The sequence below is a fragment of the Euprymna scolopes genome, chromosome 9, assembly GCF_053919585.1.
Source record: "Euprymna scolopes isolate OS-2025 chromosome 9, ASM5391958v1, whole genome shotgun sequence".
In the NCBI taxonomy this organism is placed as follows: Eukaryota; Metazoa; Mollusca; class Cephalopoda; order Sepiida; family Sepiolidae; genus Euprymna; species Euprymna scolopes.
This window is the reverse complement of record NC_136490.1, coordinates 98,723,525-98,741,378: the sequence shown is the minus strand read 5'-3', so window position 1 is coordinate 98,741,378 and position 17,854 is coordinate 98,723,525.

Sequence of the window (17,854 nt, the reverse complement as noted above, 5' to 3'; positions counted from 1 at the left end):
GTTTGGGGTCTCTAGCAAAACATTCAGCCAATTTGGGGTATACACATGTGAGATTTTACATAGAGGGTAATCAGACATGCAGCAAACTTTTTAATCAGTTTTTTTAGCGAAAATTTGGCTGCCAAGAGGGCAAATTTGAAAGAATTGACCTGTACAGACTCTACCATATTCTCCGACAATTTTGGGTTTAAACACTTGACATTTTAGATGTAAGTTACCTGGACACTAATCTAATTTATAATATATATATATATATATATATATATATATATATATATGTATATATATACATATATATATGTATATATATGTATATATACATATATATATATATATATATATATATATATATATATATATATATATATGCACATAAAGTTATGAACAGTACATAGGACCCGATTGTGGGTGTGTAATATTTGTATAGATTTGGTTCCTAGGTCTGAATCCAATAAAACCCGCGTGATTATTAAACAGTGCTCGAGGAGGACAGATCTGTTTTATAGTCTGTTTATTATACAAGCAGTACTGCTTATATATATGCATACATGCATCAGTGTAATCTCATTTTAAGGCGACCACTTCATCAGACAGCCCATACGCCCTTTCTTTTTCCACCCTGTCCCTCTAAAATCCCTACTACTCACATTCACAATGAATGAACCCGTCTTTTTTTCTAGAGGGTAACCCACACCCGAATATATTTCATAAAAAACAAATGTAATCTTTACTCTCGTTTCAATATGGAATTTCTCTGAAACAGGTATGCACATATATAATCAATAATGTTTGTATAATAAACAGACTATATATATATGCCTGCGTCTTAATGTGTGTATATATCTTCTCTATATATAATAAAACGAGGTCGACTATTCTGGTCTAGGAAAAAACATTATAGCTTTGCAAACGTAGACGCCACATATGAATTTAATATTTTTTTATGCATATTACCAGTCGCTTTCATTCCTTATCATAAAATCTTATACTAATTGCTAGGAGAGGCACATTCCAGATCAAGTCATATTTAACTTAGAAAATAATAAATAATTAAAAAGAAATAGCTTTTGCTTTCGAATTTGCATATACGCCCACACTATGTTAATAGCAAACTAAAGCAATGGTCCCAAAACAAATCTATATATTAATAAAAGTAAAAATGTATGTGGGTGTCTGTCTGTGTACATTTTCCTGCTAAATAACTCAGTCAATGTTCAGTCTACAGACTGAAGATTTGCCATAAGGGATATTGAGATTTGAGAAAAATTTTTAAATCGTTTTTTGGCCAAGAATTTGGCTGTTAAGAGGTTAAAGTTCAACGATTTGACCCTTGAGAACTCTACCAAACTCCTCCGCCAATTTTGGATCTAAGTACTGGAAATTTTATATATAGGTTCCTTGGACATGGATCTTACTTTATAACTGAATATGAGCCCAAAATAATTAATATTAAGTCGTCATAATTCGGGTCAATTTTTTTTTTTTAATTTGCCTATATGGTCTCTACCAAATTACTGAGCCAATGTTTGCTCTAAACATTTGAAATTTTACATAAAGTGTATTCAGATATAAGTCAAGATTTGTAATCGTTTTTTTTTTTTTTGCTTAGAATTTGGCTTTCTAGGGGTCAAAGTGAAAAAGATTTTACCGTTACTGTTTCTAGCAATCTATTAAGCCAATTTTATCTCTAACCATTTGAAATTTTATAAAAAATGTATTCAGACATGCAAGTTTTTTAATCAGTTTTTGAGCGATGATTTGGCTGGCAAGAGGTCAAAGTTTACAGAGTTGGCCTTTGCAAACTCTACCGCTAATGTTGGGTCTAAACACTTGAAATTTTAGATATAAGTTACTTGGACATGGATCAAACATTTTTATTTATCTTGAGCCCAAAACAATACATGTTGGGGTCAAAGTTAAAAAAAAAATTGTCGTGTACGGTCTCTACCAATTTTCTCTATGGTAGTTAAGGAAAACTATGTTCTACAAACTTCCCAAAGGGAGTGCAACCTTGAAGTTGATTGGGAAGCTTGCGTGCCTTAATGCCCCCAAGAGCTAAGCCGGCGGGAGATTCATCTCCTGGCAGGACCCACCATGCCGGACATGTCACCGGGTAGAGGCCAGGCTAAGAGCACTCCACCTACCTCCTATCAGCTCCCGAGAACCCTCCAGACATTACTGAAGCAGACACTGATATTGATATAGACTGTGATCCACCAACAAAAGAAGAGATCACTCGCGCCATCAAGAAGATGAAAAATGACAAGGCAGCCGGCCCAAGGCAGATGTAGAAATAACAGCTGACATACTACTGTCGCTCTTTGAGAAGATCTGGGATCAGGGATAGGTCACGGCAGATTGGAAGGACGGACACATAATACAGCTGCCCAGTAAGGGAGATCTTAGGAATTGTGAGAACTATAGGGGCATCACTCTTTTGTCAGTACCAGGGAAGGTGTTCAACCGGATTCTGTTGGACAGGATGAGCGATGCAGTGGATGTTAGGCTCAGGGATAACCAGGCGGGCTTCAGGCGGTACAGATCCTGTACAGGCCAGATCGCCACACTGCGCATCATAGTTGAACAGTCCCTGGAGTGGAATTCCTCGTTGTACATCAACTTCGTTAGATTCCTCAAGGCTTTTGACAGCATACACTGCAACACCTTGTGGCAACTCCTCCGACACTATCGGTTCCCAGAAAAGTTGATGAGAATTATCAGGGAGTCATACGAGGGAATGGCTTGTCAGGTTGTACACGGGGGGCAGTTGACACGACGTTTCAACATAAAGACTGATGTACGACAGGGATGCCTTCTATCGCCGTTCTTGTTTCTACTAGCTATTGACTGGGTGATGAGGCAGACAACGGATGGACGGAGGGATAGCATTCAGTGGACCCTCTGGACTCAGCTGGATGACTTCGCTGATGATCTCGCTATGCTCTCCCACAAACAACAACAAATGCAGAGCAAGACCTCTAGACTGGCAATCCGCGCTTCTCAAGTTGGCCTCCACATAACCCTAATAAGACCATGATCCTGAAAATCAACCCATTCAGAAAAAAAGCAGTGGAGTTGGGCAACAAAAACTTGGAAGAGGTTGAGACCTTAACATACCTTGGGAGTGTGATAAACCAGTGGGGAGAAACAGATACAGATGTTAAGACCCGTATTGGAAAAGCAAGAGCATCTTTCATGGCGATAAAATCTCATCACTTCTGCACAAAAATCCGACTGTTCAATTCCAACATAAAATCAGTACTACTGTATGGAGCAGAAACGTGGAGAACAACAAAGACCAACATCAGAAGAGTGCAGGCTTTCGTAAACTCATGCCTTCGAAGAATGCTAAGGATCCACTGGCCAACTACCATCAGTAATGCAGATCTCTGGGAGAGAACTAATCAAGAACCAGCAGAAGAAGAGATCAGAAGACAGAGATGTCGATGGATCAGACACACATCAGAAACAAAAAACAAATATCACACGCCAGGTCCTGACCTTCAACCCTCAGGGAAAGAGGAAAAATGGCCGGCCAAAAAACACCTCGAGAAGAAACCTGAAAGCAGACGCTAAGATGACCAGCTACTCCTGGGGGGAGTTGGCGCAAATCGCACAGGACCGTGGACGTTGGCGGGAAATTGTGGATAGCCTATGCCCCACTAGGGGCTCAAGTCTAAGTAAGTATTATATAGAAATGCATTACTTTACATATTCACATTTTAAATATATACATATCCACATAAAATTATGAACAGTACATAGGCCCGAGCAAATCCGGCCGGAACTGCTAGTATATTATAATATTATCTTCGAAAATATATCTCCCAAAAGTATTTAACATTGTAAATGAACATTATGTGTGAGAAGGTGATGTAATGGGAATACGTAGATAAATAAGTAAGGCATATGTGACATTTTAATAATTAGTAATCTCTGCTAATTAGAATTAATTATCGTGAGCTTTATAAAATATTAGCCTGGGCGCCTACGTTGCCCGGGTGTTTGGAGGTGTGCGTTGAGCAAAACAGAAGTGGCAGTAGGCAGGCAGGCTCGAACCCATATCGCGAAGGGGGAAAAGACCGTGAAAAAAGTGACATCTTTGCTCTTGCGTCCATCGCCAAACCGGATGTTGAATTAAATTACGGCTAGTCAAACGAAAATATCTGCGAAAAAAGCAACCTCTTCCTCTGTAAAAAAAAGTGCCCAATTGCGTGTGAAGCAATTAATGTTTTTGGTCAATCTTTTGTAATTTGTAGCCCGAAGGGCCGATCTTCAAAACGATATCAATCCCGTCAAATATGTCGCCCCTGTCGAAAGTTTAAGCAGAAATGCAAACATACACACAAACATACATACATAATTAAAACAGACAGGTGAGCTTTATATTATAGAATATTACTTGCTACTATAGCTAATAAATTGTTTTAAATTTATATTGTGTTATACAAGTGCACAATAGAAAATGTTCTTTGAAACAAAGAAACAGCTTTAGTACAATACTAGGTACATCGTAATGCACTTTTATGTTAGTGTACGGTTAAGACGTATGTCGCAAAAATGACACTCATTTTTATATACAGATACACATGAATGATTACGAAACAAATATATTGACAGATGTTGTTGGGATTTTGTCGCACCTGTTTGCATTGTTATTAATGCGTGATTAAGCCTACATTTGAAACGGCACAATAACACACACTTGCCGCCAATCACTGGACCATTTCTAGATAAATCAAGACGGAAACAGATTGATATATTTTATTCACTTACAGCTGTTAGTTCCCCTTACATCTGTCTAAGTTCAAATGCAAAATACAGATTCCCAAATCCTGATACAAATGTTTCCAGGTGGACTCAGAACATAAGGAATATGATCTTTATTTATTGATTTTGATACAACAAAAGCTGTTTATGCGTTTTATAACAGTTTGAGGATTCAATTTATCCTTTTTATATGGTGATTATTTTTTCGATGATGAATCGTGTGAAATGTTTAAGGCAGACTGTATTTACAAACCTCCCAATATAGATGTGATTTGAACTTGGTTAATGTTGATAAATTATGCGTTTTTCGACAGTAAGTTTTATCTTACAAGATCCGTGTTACGTCATTTTGCCGCGGAGAAAGTGAGATGCTATGCAGAAAATATAGGTAGAATTTACCGCGACGAAATACTTTTAAGATGGATACATGTTTCTTTTTTATTTTCCGTTTTAATTCTATTCACACCAAACAAAACATATTTCTTATGAGACATATATGGCTACTGTGAATTATCGGTTATATTGTATGTTTGTATTAAGAAGACGGATGTCTGTAAATTTCTGTAGTTAAATATTTGTTCATTTAAACGCCTGCATGTTGAGATAGAATGTGCGGCACAATCACGTTGAAACACCGTTTCTCGGCAGATCACTGAATTAAGCAACGGGGAGCCTGGGCAGTACCAAATGAGTGACTTTCTGAGAAGGATAGGCTCTGTACGTACCTTGTGGGACGGATGGGTGTGGGGCCAACATCCCCAACCCGAAAAAAAACTCCTCCCAACAAAAGCATCAGCAAAGTGGTGGATGCCCTATGCCTATGCATGGGGCTCACGGTTATGAATTGATATAGAGATAGAAGGGAATTTTAAGGGTTAACAGCTTGAGGAAAGATTAGAGGCGAGTAAAGAGGATTCCAAAATCTGGGGCCCTCTACAGTGCAGGTAATATCTTTTATCATAGTGATATTAGGCGGGTGTATTTTCGTAAAAGCGGAACAAAGGCAGCGATTACTGTCAGAGATTATTCCATTCAAAATATTCGTCAAACATAACATATATGCAACAGTGCTGTGATGAGACAAATGTCGAGGCTTGATGGACAATGTAGGATCTATTATATTAAAGTCTATATTGAACCCCATCAGAGAAAGAGAGATTAGAAATGAATGCATCAGCTATTAGGTGACAAAATACTCTAAGCAGAAGCTTTGCAGAAATATAGGTACTAGCAAGGGTGACAATTTTTACGCCTAAATAGGGGGGGGGGCTTAGCTTCTTTGAAACATACTTTAGTGGATCTATGTTTACTATACATGTATTCTGTTAGCAAATATCTAAGAAAAGTGGGATTACACACATACAAACATATATATATATATGTATGTATGTATATATACATATATATATATATATATATTATTTTAGAATTCGTTTTTGTAAAGATATTTTCCCGCCTGACTCGCAGCCACATTAGCTAAATACAATGTCTGCAAATTTAAGACATGCATTAACCAACATTTCCAGCGGAAATTAGTCTAGGAAAGCCAGGTCGCTGTCGCACTTCTACTGTCTGGGAATCTGTCAATTCCTAATCGAAAATCAAGCTTTCCATCCAGCAAATGCATAAACAATGGACTATTTTAAGAATATTACACAGTGCTGATTCTCAAAATTATTAAAAAATGTTGGAGTCAGTCTCGATTATTTAATATAAGCCCTCTCTTTGTCGACAGACGGAATATAGTAAATCATTGGACATGCTCGAGGATATATTTTAATAAATCTCATACCTCCTTCACCATGTTTATACATACATTTTACATAATTGTATATATATACACATATTATTATTATTATTATTATTATTATTATTATTATTATTATTATTATTATTATTATTATTATGTCACACGAATTTCTATTCGTTTTTTTTTTCTCGGATAGCTCTGAGTATTGTTTTATGATAATTTAATTCGTTTTTGTATTTCTGTGTTATATCAACAATTATCTCTTGATAGGCTTGTTGGCGAAAGGACCTCTCGATTTGTTTCCCGTCTATTATTTTAAAAGCGTTATATAAGTTTTGTTTCGTTAAAAAGTTATATATATATATATATATATATATATATATATATATATATATATATATATATATATATATATATATATATATATATATATATATATATATATACTGAATTATGAAAACAAGACACCAGATTATATATAACTTTATTCACCTGTGGCCAGTGTGTTTTTTTTTTTTTTATTCAGTGTCATACAAAGAACAACTTCATCCTATTACACTAACATGGTTTGAAGAACATCAACGATCAAAAAAGTTGTATAAATACTGAACTGTGGAATCCAGGATCAAGCTCCTATCTTACAGATAATTCCGTAAATATGAGCGAGAACCTTGTAGTTGGCATATGTAATACGTGTTTAAACTTCGAGGAGCGTAAAGTCCCAGTTTTATAAATCATAAAGTTAAAGGGCTGGTTACCGGTTATGCCACATGCTTATTTAGAGAATTTTAATATAAATTGTAATATAAATCATTATTAATAAAATGATTTGACCGAATATTATAATTATTACTTTCCATAAAGTAATTAATTTTATTTTTCTTCTTTGATAGGTATTTACTTTTATTTTAATTTAAGCTGTTATATTGGCGAAGTGTTCACTCGTATTGTTATTGTTTATCATTTTCAAAGAAGAGCGTAGCGCAAGCACAGTATAAAAAAAAACAACTCAAAACTGAAATAGAGCGTGAATATTGTTTGTCCGATAAATAACCATAAAAAACAACCATGATATTACATCACTCGGAGTTTATCTGAATTAAATATTTTGATCCATTAAGCGCAGAAATTAATTATGATACGATTTATAATTTTCAAAACGAAGTTAAACATAAATTATATCACTATTTATTGTCAATTTATTAGGCCTGCTTAATTTTCGAGGGACGGAAACTCGGCTTCCGATATCAAAATATACTAATAAATGTAATATGTACTTTTGAATTGAAAGTCATTTTTTTCGTTTCTGAAAAAAAATCACGTTAAAAACAAAATGGCGGTCGTCAATCAGAGAAGCTTTGAATTGTTAAAGTCAGGACGAAAAATAGATGTTTGTATTGAATAGTCGATTTATACAAGTGTCAGATTGTAAAATTCTGAAGACGGAGAGCAAATTCCTCCTCTTGTGCAAGAATTATAATATATCCAGCTTGGTGTATTGAGCGATTAGTTGCGAGCAGAACGTTACTTCATTGATTGGTCAAGTCCTATCAGCAGTATCTATATATAGAGCCTTAAAGTTTGGGGAAATAACACCCCGGACTATAGCAAAAACTATTGCAACATGTATTTATGCATCATCCACCATATTCTTACAGACCGTGTCAACGGATTGCTATTTTATTAAACATTCGCACAAAAAAATATATGATTAGTGTATAACTATTATCCAAAGAAAGTCTTTAAATTAAGTATTTGTTATGAATAATTAGCAAATTAGCAGAACAAATACCATCGAAAGGTAAAGTCCTTATGACATTGATGGATTCTCAGTTGACGAATATTATGAGAGGATTGAAAATGTGCATGGCGAGTAGTTTAAAGCATTGTATTTGAAGAAAATTTGTGTGCAATATCTGAGAAGCACTACCGCTGCAATATGTGCCGCTCATGCTTATTTACTGGCAAGAAAGATTTTCATGGAAATTCTCCCTGGTGTTAGGTACACGGAGAAAAATCTTACCACTAAATCTTACTATTGAAGTCTTACTATTACAGTCTTACTCTAAAATTTTTCTGTTAAAGTCTTACTGATAAAGTCTTATTATTAAAGTCTTACTGTTAAAGTCTTACTATTAAAATCTCACTATTATAATCTTACTATTACAAAGTCTTACAGGAAGAACAAAAGTTGGCACGTTTGTAAAGCATATTATATCCAAATTATTATAAAATTGAGAAAAACTAGAAACGGTTCTGCTGTTGAAAAGGTAGAGAACAGAAACGATCTATATTTACAACATGCTTTTGTTTTTGCTCTCTTTATTTCCAAAGCAAGTCATATGAAGGTAAGGGGCTTCTATTTGGAATCATGTCTTACTAGGGGCCGTGGGAAGTTGGGGAGCGAGATGTTTGGTCACATTGTATTTAAACTTATGGTGATCAGTACAGTGATTGAAGCAAAAAACACGGAAAGAATTTCACATTCTAGCAGTTCAAGGGAAGAAAATAGTGTTATACAGCTTGCTGGCCGCAAAGTAAACTGTAAAGGGGTGGGATATTGCTGCTCGTCAGGTAATTAGGGAGTACATATGTGGAGGAGGCAGACGTGCTATGAGTTCGGTAGAGTAAATATCATTGAAGTACTTGTAAATACAGCGAAAATATGCATCACTGCGGAACCTATTAGGTTTGATACACTTTTTGGATCCTGTTTACAAATAAAAGACTACTGGAAGCTGCAATAATCCAGATGTGGTAATTATATTCAATGTAAAGGCTAAATGTGGCTATATATATATATATATATATATATATATATATATATATATTTCTTTTTCTTTAAATTAAGAACAGTACAAAAATGGGATTTTTCAAGACAAAATTTCTCCAATCGATTGAAGAGTTGCTATAGGAATGTGCGGTACTAGATACATTAGCTTTCATAGCTGAAGGGATATTCGAGGTAACAGGGGTGTGATGTTTAAGCTGAGAAAACAAAAGTTAAAATTTAGTAAGAAACTCAATATCACTGATGCATTTAGGAGGAACACATAAAATTAAACCTTTCGACAAAACAAGTTTCTCAGAATCAGAAATGACCAAGTTGGAGAAATTAAACAAATGTTTATCCAGGTTGGTATTGTCCGAGCCAAATCTATTCCTAATTAGTAATGATAGATGCTCGTTGAATCTCTTAGTAAATGACTTCGCATTATTCTCGTAAAGATTCGTGAGAAAACGAGAAAAACGAACGAAATCAAAGAAGGAACAAAACCTATATATATATATATATATATATATATATATATATATATATATATATATATATGATTGCAACGTCTTGTCAGACGAGTGCCACTCCCTCAGACACTTAAAGGCAATGAGCCCAAAAATGACTTTTTCTTTTAGTCCTACTGGTGAATTCACACGCTCAAGCAGGCATGACACTGAAGATGGTCATTGAGATCAATTATTACATGCTTCCAGCATTTCAAGCCTCCATGCATCACAACTTTTCCATCGCCACAGGACCACTTTTATAGACAAATACCTGAGGGAGTATCTATACACAGATGATGTTACAGAGTCTTAGCTTTGTACGACAGCAAAGCCTCTCTCTCGGTTCAAAATGTTGAGATCCAGCAATAAGCAAGAGCAAGATAGCCAGCAACAAGTTAATGCGGGTACTGGTCTTCCGCTTTATGGTTTTTTTTAAATCAGAGATTTGCTTCTCCTAGAAAAGTTGCCTTCACCACGGCTTACAGGAGTCCTCTCCACCCCAACACACACATACACACAAACACACACGGTGCTAGTTGACCGTTGACCCCTAAATAGGGTTCATTCGCCCTTTGAAAGGTCTTGTTTTTAATCCTTCAGGGGGACTAGCAACCCTCCTCACCAAATAAGTCTGGTGGGGGTACCAGTTTAGTCGCCGGTGACCCGACAATGAGGCAGGTAGTACTGAGTTACATGGTACCAGTAGCATATGCCATGACATGACCTGACATGAATATATGCATATATATACATATATACATATATATATACATATATATATACATATATATGCATATATATACATATGTATACATATATACATATATATACATGTATATATAATCACATATATATACATATATATACATGTATATATACATATATATACATATATATATACATATATACATACGTATATATACATATATACATACGTATATATACATATATATACATATATATACATATATACATATATATAAATATATATACATATATACATATATATACATATATACATATATATACATATATACATATATACATATTTATACATATGTACATATATACATATATATACATATATACATATATATACATATGTATACATATACATATATACATATATATTTATATATATATATATATATATATATATATATATTTATAACATTCGTTCGTGTGAGTAATATTCTAGCACAGTAGAGGAACCCCGACTTCTTTGCAGCAAATTTGGCAATGTCCTTAATTTTTGTTCCAAGTCAATACAGGTACCTGAATGATGAACTCACAGACAAGGTGAAAATTGTGATAAAAATCCATAGTTAAAGGATGGTTTGTTGTTATTAAATTTAAGAAGCTTACTCTTGTTATCATTATATGTTACCATCCATTTTAGGTTCAGAGCTATAGCACACAGATATCGTATTCTAAGGTCTCGAAGTTTGCGTTGGAAATGTTATGAAAGAGAATATTAAAATATAACTATATGAAACACGAATTTAAGAATAATAGTTGGACTATTATTGTGTATTCATAAATGTTTTAAGCAGAACAAATGCTAGCAACGAACAAGAACTCGTTTAGATGAGAGTGTGTACTTATTGACCTGTTTGTTTTTCCTGATATTTTTGAGCACTCGATAAACTGTACTTAAAAATAGTACTTAAAAAATGAAACTATTGATTGTCAACGGTTTGACAATGACGCCAAGCGTGCATTATTCTCCAGTGCAGCTATATAGATCCTTCATGCTGAAATATGAGCTGTTACGAGATAAATCAATGCCAGATGCTAAGATAATGAACGGTAAGCATCAGCCGTGCAACAACATTTTGATTTGATATTACAGATTTCCTCCACATTTGCTCTTCTCTAAAGCAAGTGAGTATATGATAGGTACACAACAGAATTAGAATATAACTCGTGCGACGGCTGGGCATCTGTCTTTCTCCAATTTCAGTAGTATCTCTATACTCCTATGAATTCTTTTTTCATTTTTTTTGTATTGATATTTATATCAACACTTCTTTTTTCTATTAGTAATTATTATTATTATTATTTTATTTTTTATGTTATTTTTTGTATTGATATTTATATCATGCACCCTTTTTTCTATTAGTATTTATTTGTATTATTTTATTTATTTATATTTTTTGTACTGATATTTATATCATGCACCCTTTTTTTCTATTAGTATTTATTTGCTGCTTACCCACGAATGCTAAATGTGACACGAGGTTCTTTTTATGTGGGGCCAAACCAACTCCCCCCAAAAGGCAAAAGAGGCACTCATGTAGGGACCAAACATAAAAATTGTCCCAGTATAGAGAGTTTCCCATCCATAGACCGAGACAAATTACATTAATAGTAGCATTGGACAGATCGACATTTTGATCATGGCTCGAACGCCAAGAACAACAGAAAAAAAACAAGCCTTTTTTCTATTTATTTAAAAAGGAAATGCAACTTTGCTTTATATGTGTCGTGGAATCGGATTAATCTGCAAAAGATCTAGTTAATTTACATATTCCTTTAAAAATTTATTTCACAATTCCTTATTCGTGTTTTCAGTTTTCTTATGGGATGATCATCATTAGTTAACTCAGTTTTATATCCATGCACATATTCTGCATGATTTATACATGCGTAATAAATGTTATAATATATATATATATATATATATATATATATATATATATATATATATATATATATATATATATATATATATTAAAGTAAGCGCATATATATTTATTTTTAAAAAAATTGCCTTTCTAAACTCCTTTGTCAGTTTTTTTTGTTTACAGACAGTAAACATCCTATAGGATATTCGAATCCTGGAAAACTTTTATTTGGAATTTTAGTTGGAGAAAAATCTGCGCAAAAGTGTGGAAAGAAAAAAATTGACATTTGCCAAGTAAAGTTTGAACAACGGCATTAAGAATATGCATACGTAACGTATAGCTATTGGTTCATAGATCAGGTAAATACGTCAAAGGAAAAAGAAAATTGTAAACTAAACATTTTAGTTTTGATTCGTGGCGCACTCGTTGATGTTTTTTTTTTTTAAACATTACTATATTTTGGATCTAATATAATATAATAATTAAAACAAAATCTACCTTAATCAAAATATCATATTTGAGCGTATTTTACGACCGTGCAATGTCGGGCGACCTGCTAGTAATACTTATATATCACATTTACGATCTCTAGTCTCTCTCTCTCTCTCTCTCTCTATATATATATATATATATATATATATATATATATATATATATATATACATTTTATATATACATTTTTTTTTAATTTATATTTTTTATTACATTTTCACCCCAAACAAGGCAAATTGACACTTTGGTGTAGGGGGCTACTATCAGGGGCAACAACTACTGGGGTACTATGTAGTGATTTGGGCAGCAAGATGACGGTTCACGTTACACTTGAACTTCTGTACGTCAGTACTGTTGGGGAAGCAGGGACCTGGAATGGAATTCCAAAGTCTAGCGGTTCTGGGGAAGAAACTACTGGAGTAGAAATATCTTTTACATCTAGGGATCTCTACAGTGTGGAGGTGGGATTTAACAGCTGTTAGCTGTTTGTCGAGGGTACTCACACATTTACTAATTATTAAATACCTACAGACACTAGTGTTTCATCCTTATAAGAATCTTCAGTGCAGGGTGCCACGATTAACACCATTCGAATAGATTCGAACCCGACGACAGAAGACATCTCATACTTCATAAACAAGGACTGTATCCATTCGCCTACCGTTATCCACGTGAGATAACGTTGAAATTTAAACATTTTATTATTAAAATGTTTTTTTACGTCAGTCACAGTGATCTAATCATTATATGATGATCAGTGCATAAGAACTAAATTGACCGACTTAATTCAATCGAAAGTACTTAATGATAAAAAACGAGTTTCTTAAAGGAGCTGATATAATTATGTAATAAATTATTTATTAAATACCTACAGTCACTAGTGTTGCATCCTTTCGGGAATCTGTATATATATATATATATATATATATATATATATATATATATATATATATATATATATATATATATATATATATATTCAAGCAGGAAGACCCGATGTTGCTACGGATTGAATGATGATCAACTAATCTTTCACACTCTCACATTTTCGTGATCAAAATCGCTGAAGTCGACCATTTTTCAATCACATCGTTTGATTACCCGCTGTAGTTGCGAACATCGCGATGCGCCGGGATGAAGATTCATATGCCTCTACTCAGTGACTTAATCCACAATACATTGTAGCTTACATTGCACTGTAGAGAATATACTGTTTGTCTTATATCGATTTTATATATGATTGAGAATTTTTTTTTTACACAGTGATCACCACTTATCAAGGCCCGGAAACCACTCAGGGATAAGGGTTATTGCAAGTACATTACGTTAGTGTGGAGATTTGATGAAGTGTTTACTTAAGGGGGCGGTTCATTAGGAGTTTGTTTACGTTGATCTTGAAGACATCCAAGTTGTAGTCCGGTGAGAAGCAGGCAGACAGAACAGAGTTCCACAGGCGTGCAGTTCTAAGAAAGAATCTTTGTTCATGGATTCCACGTTTTGATGTAGGCATAGATATAGAGTGGGGGAAATTTTTCATTGTGGATTCAGCTAGACGGGTGTTTTTCGTGAAAGATTGACGAGGGGGGACCAGAGATTGGAGTTCAGACGAGCACCTGCCATGGAAATAAGTATATAACAAGGATAGGCTCGCAACGTCTCTTCTGTGAGAGAGAGGTTGCAGAGTAGAGAAAAGGGCATCCCCACTAAGCCACGAAGTATATTTTTACTCTGTCAAGGTAGGATAGGCTGTTTTTAGCAGCTCCTGCCCAGATATGGCAACATTATTCCATCCTTGGACGTACGGGGCTTTTATATAGATAGAGAATTGCATCAGTAGTGAGATATCTTCTGGAGCGGTAGAAGGATCCCACCATCTTTCCAGCGACCTTGGCAACAGACTTGATGTACGTGTTCCATTTCAGATCAGGAGTAAAGGTCAAACCCAGAAGCTTGTCAAAACATGGGGCCTCACCCAGACGAGATCCATCCATCACAATTGATGCCAGATGGGGATCAGAGCGTTGATGATGTAAGGAGAGGAGTTTGGTTTTAGATGCATTAAAGGTAACCAGACACGTCTTCCCCCACTGAACCACGCGCTCGAGATCAGAGAGAACTTTGTCATTTACAGCCTTTGATGTGTTACCGTAGATGGTCGTGTCATCAGCATAGATGTCAACGAATGATTTAAGTATGTGTTTAGGGAGGTCATTAATGTAGATCAGGAAGAGAGTTAGGCCCAGGATTGACCCCTGAGGGACTCCAGCATTTATATTGCAGGCCTCTGATTTTTGTCCATCTTCCACTACTCTTATGAGCCTATCGGAGAGAAATGATTTCATGATTGAGAAAACATTTCCAGTTATACCGTAGCTGGAAATCTTGTGAAGTAGACCTTTATGCCATACCTTGTCGAAGGCCTTTGATATGTCAAGAGCAATTGCCCTAGAAAGGAAGTCTTTGTCAAGAGATTCACTAATCCTGTGGGATATAACCGTCAGCAGATCTGCGGTAGATCTTGCAGAGCGGAAACCATATTGTGTGTCACTAAGAAGGTTGTTCCTGCTGAGGTGGTTGACTATACTGTAGTTTTTTTTTTTAATTTGTTTTATCATGCTTCAATGGTGAAACAGAAGCATATATATTTGTCTAAGAGCCTACTATTGATTTTATATGCCTGGACTTACTGCTGTTGCGATGATAATGGCTTAAATAAAGTTTAAAATTAAAAGGTCAAGTATAATGCTGCAATTGTGCTTTAAACAGAAACGTTCATTTCGCAGGCGCCCTCATCATATCAAAGAACCTACTGTTGATTTTATATGTCCACATTTTTGCCTGTATGATAATAATACTTCTCAAATGCACTTTGTATTTTACACTGTGTCAAATCGTATGTTCATTCTTTGATCAGATTATTTCGATTATCGATATTCATCGAAGACATTCTGATAAAAAAAAAATCATCTGAGAACACTGCCAGGCACATAACGTACTTTCGCGTGTAATTTCATAAAAACCAGTTTAGCCGTCTCCTAATCTATAGGGAACGAACTCACAGACACATACACCAAGAATGTTCGTTTTATATTATAGTAGGCATGTATGTGTGTGTCTCAGCTGTTATATGTTTTGTGTGTGTGTGTGTGAATCAAAAGAGGTTGGATGTGATTTATTTGTACAATTCTAACTTTATTCCGACGAAGTAATTTGAAGAATTCAATTAAAATATTACGTGTGTGTGTTTAATTGATTGCATTTCTTGGTGGTTTTATTTTTTATTTCATTTTTACGTAAAAAATACATTTTAACATCAAAATAGTTTATTTCGTAATTTCTGGACAAATATTCAATATTTGTTTTCAAACGTTTTTGTCTTTAGAGATACAGACTTCATTTAGAGCGAGTGTCTGCTCATTTTTAAATTGCAATAGAAAACTGGCGCTTCTACAGAATTGAGACCAGATTTCCTGGTCGATAAATTCAGTTTTCAGATAAGAAACACAATGGTTCTAATAGATTTTTTTTTGTCAATTCTAATAATGGTAGCTTCCAAATTATGCAGTCGAAATTACCTTAATGTTACGGAATTATTAAGCAAACAGATTTAATCGTGTTAGCACGTGTAAACTTGTCGACATGTTGTTTAAATAAAAACAGAATATCATCTCCTTTTTGAGCTCTCCTGTGTCGTATGATCGTTTTAATCAAATTCTTTTTTTTTTCTTTTATAAACCATTTTCTAGCTGATCAATTTTCTTAATTTTCGGGTATAATCATCTTAAAAATATGAGGAATAGGTAGATACCATTTTTTTCATGTTAAATTCAGTATTATAGCTTCCGAAATTTCGTCTCAATAGTGTAGAAGCGCCGAAAAATCAAATGTATTTTCTTTTTACAATCATATGTCAAAAATCAGTGAATGTGTTTAAAATTACTAAAATGTAAATTTCTCTCTGTCTATAGCAAAAACTAACACGTCATTTTATCGACTCGTTGTGTCGTAAATTAATCAAACGTATTAATTAGATTTCTGATTTCTAAACATTCACTTGATACTAGTGATTTTGTCGTTTGATGATATTTAGATTATTTATCTTAATGAATTTTGATGCATTTTTCAAATATGAGGGATTTTTACTCCAAAAACGTTGATGAGCCACGAAAACGGGAGTGGTAATATTAAACCGAGCGACATTTTTGTGCACTAGGATTTCGATGCATCCATTTAGTCTCCAAGGATACCCCTGTAGGAGAAGTTGTGCGTGTAATTGTGAGACAAGGGCTGCGCCTTCTCTAACTAAACTTCTCATGAATAGGAAGTGATTCAGTCCAATGGCAAGGAGAAGTTTAGGACGACTGGAAACAATGTCCAGATAAGCAGAGAGCACATACAGCACTTGAAAGCCCCAAATAGTAACCCATTTAGTACTGACCTGATTCAACGTTGCGTAACTTCAGTGATCCAACGAGAACTAGTGTGTCAACGTGATTGATTAGGATTTATTATTCTATATAGGCACCACAATTGTCAATGCTCCTTTGGCAACGATTGGCTGGTTGCTGTACGCGGACATCTAGAGCGCTCCTTGTCACTAATTGCTTTCTGTTGTTTTTTTCGTTTTTGTATATATATATATATATATATATATATATATATATATATATATATATATATATATATATATATATAAGATAAGATCTGCAAATATATATATGTATATATATATATATATATATATATATATATATATATATATATGCAGATCCTTTTTTTTGTATATATTGCAGGTTGTTCATTAATTAAGATATAATAAAATCATATATTTTTTTAAAACATTGCAAAACAGATGTATTTTGAATGTAACCTTATATTTTATCTCATAGACATGGTCTCAAATTGAACCTCGTTTCGCCCAAGTTTGAATACG